Source organism: Camelina sativa, chromosome 19, assembly GCF_000633955.1.
Source record: "Camelina sativa cultivar DH55 chromosome 19, Cs, whole genome shotgun sequence".
Taxonomy (NCBI): Eukaryota; Viridiplantae; Streptophyta; class Magnoliopsida; order Brassicales; family Brassicaceae; genus Camelina; species Camelina sativa.
In genome coordinates this window covers 20162114-20165400 of record NC_025703.1, presented here as the reverse complement: position 1 = coordinate 20165400, position 3287 = coordinate 20162114, and the positions used below count along the sequence as shown (strand labels likewise).

The 3287-nt window shown below is 43.3% G+C and overlaps 1 pseudogene; it reads right to left on the bottom strand.

Moving 5' to 3' along the window:
• On the bottom strand, window positions 736–1827 carry LOC104768016 (annotated as a pseudogene).

Below are 3287 nucleotides of genomic sequence, written 5' to 3'. Positions count from 1 at the left end.
TCAAAAATATTTACGTGTAGGTTATATATGTGCAATAGTCCAAACTAAAATCAAATTAAAATCTGTTATTTAGATTTAACACCTATAAGCACACCACTATCGCTTAAAAACTGCAAAACAATCATTGTATATTTGTTACCGTGCAAAGTATTAGTGATGTCTAAACAACGTACTTATCTAAATATGTTTTAACATTTAATATGTAAGTAAACCAAATATACAATATTCAACACTATTTAAAAATACATAAACCAAAATATTTTATTCATTCGAAATATACATAAATTAATTACAATATATGTCATCTTGTGCTGTAGCACGGGGTATCACCTAGTCATCGTTAAGAAAGATGGATGAAGCATCTCGTTTGATGCTTTTATTATGAGTTTAAGCTTTTATTGTTGCACTCTGAAATAGATATTTTGTGAAGCTTGCTGAAAGAATTATTCTTGAACTTTTTGTTATCAATTAGCAAACTAGCATATTCTACATACTATTATTGTTCATGTCTTCATACATCATCAATAAAACTTTTAGACACAAAACTCAAATTGGTTTATTCAATAAACTCAATACAAATTCGTTTTATCTATGTCTCACTCACACCAATAAAAGTGGTAAGTGTTATTGGTTGGCAAAAGAAGTAGAAGTGATAAAAGTGTTGTTATTGTAATGTTGTCTCATTCTTTGTTTGATAATCCGAATCTTGAAACCTTAACCATTTAGAATATGCAATGGTTCTATTACTCTATATACCATCATCAAAGGCACTTAGAAGATCTGTCTTACTTTCTTTGGATCTAAAGCACGAATATCTCTTCTCTTCTGCCTCTTCTACTTTAACATGTTCATTTCTGCGCCCAAAGTATATATAACATTCAAAACTCTTGTTACTTGCGCATAAGACGCTCAGCATCTCCAAGCTCAACTCAACATCTTTTCTTTCCAGCCCTCCATGAGGCTGAAACATCAACTCTAACTGCTCCAGCGACTTCCCACTTGTCTCTGGGACTAGCACATACACGAAGATAACCGAGAGCGCAGACACCAGGGAGAAGACAAAGAAGGTTCCTCCGACAGTGATGGCACGTGAGACGGAGAGGAAGGACATGGCCACAAAACCGCTGCACACCCTGTTCCCAACCGCCCCAAGCGCAGAGGCCTGGGCTCTTAACCGTAATGGGAAGATCTCGGAAGTCAAGACCCAGCAAACAGATCCCATCCCTATAGAGAACAAGGTAACATTCCCACAAACAAACAGAAGCGCCAAGGTTATGCCAAGAGTTCCTTGGCCGAGGAATGTGAGCGTGAAGCTTAGACAAAAGAGACACCGAGTCATTCCAATAGTGCTCACATAGAGCAGTGGTTTCTGGCCAAGGCTATCGATCAGGAAGGTGGCAAATAGTATGAAGACTGTTTTTGTGACCCCAACAACCACAGTTGCAGCAAGCAGTTTTGTCTCCCCATGTATCCCTGCTTCTTTCATGATCTCTAGGCTGTAGTAGACGGTGGCGTCGATACCTGTGATCTTCTGGAAACATTGGATCCCAAACCCAACGATCAGAAATTTTTCCTTACAACATGAGATGGGCTTAGAAGCTCACGCCACACCGGTCTCTCCTCGTCGCCGCTGCCTTGTGTATGTGCAGCCGCCAGTTGTATCTCTGCGAGATGCTCTTCCACCTTGTCATATCGCTCGTTCATTTTCATGAGCACCTCTCTTGCACTGTCCACTCGGCCTTTCATGACCAGCCACCTCGGCGAATCAGGGATCACGCACAGCGCAAATCCTATGAAAACGAAAGGAAGAATACCAACTGCAAGCATGATTGTAACGCCCCCGAACCATCCTATGACCACACAGGCCAACGGACAGCCACGGAAGATTCTATGAGAACTGCACCGGGGTGGTCCAGCCGAGGAACGGAAGCTGCAGCTTCCCGACCGGTCCTCCCTGGATGCAATTTCGCCCGCGATCGAGACTGCTTAGGCTTTGCAACCCTCATGGCCTGGTGCGTTGTGTTGGCCCGGACAAGGCTAGTACCATTCAAACCCACACAAACATAAATAAAACAACTTCCATACTTTAATTACTTAACGAAATAAGTTCACAAAACATTTACAACGTTTTTGGTACCAGGCCTAGAGCCAAAACGCGATTATTTTAAACGAGAACAACAAAACATCTTGCAAAGGCACGATGTCAAGGAAACGAGAAGATGAACCGCCTACAGTTTCTGTAAGCGGCGAAGAACTTTTTTCGTCGAGGGAAGAGAATGAAGTGTCTTCTAAAGAACCATCAGCCGTGATGAAGGCTGCTCTGAAAGTGATTCCAAATCGGGATCCGAGAAGGTTGTGACGAAGCCTTCTGTCGCCACCACAAAGGAGAAGGACGAGAGGGTTGTGACAAAGCCTTCTATCACCGCAAGATTGATTATAACACCCCCGAACCGTCCTATGACCACGCAGGCCAACAGACAGCCACGGAACGCTTCTGTGGGAACTGCACTGGGGTGGTCCAGCCGAGGGACAGAAGCTGCAGCTTCTCGACCGGTCCTCCCTAGATGCAATTCCGCCCGCGACCGAGATTGCTTAGGCTTTGCAACCCTCGCAGCCTGGTGCGTTGTGTTGGCCCGGACAAGGCTAGTACCACTCGAACCCACACAAACATAAATAAAAAAACCAACTTCCATACTTTAATTACTTAACGAAATAAGTTCACAAAACATTTACAACATTTTTGGTACCAGGATCTAGAGCCAAAACGCGATTGTTCTACAACAACACAACATCTTGCAAAGGCAATATAACACTACACCGGCAGGCCTAACGTCATGTGCACCCCTCTAAGGCTTTCCCCACTAAGGTTACCTGCAAAACAAATTATGGAGTCTTGAGTGCTAATCACTCAGTGAGTTCGGGAACCTAACAAGAAACCAAACCCAACCCCAACCCCAGCAGGCAACACACAACATGCAAACTAAACAAGCTACCACTACATGCAACACTCAAATGCAACATGAAAGCTACATGCAAGAAAAAAAAAGCAAAAAAATATGCAAGTTAGTCATGCAACAAAGTATACTATCAAAGTATACGCATGCGGAAGCTAACAACTCTTTTTCATCTTCAAGGTCCCTTCACTCCTTCACTCCATCACTTCATCACTTCATCACTTCCCCCATACCCGTGAACACCTATACTCACAGCCACAAAGGCACGCGAGTATAGAACATCACCTGCGAGTCCCTCTCTTCAGGCGCACTCGACTACACCATCGTGTAATA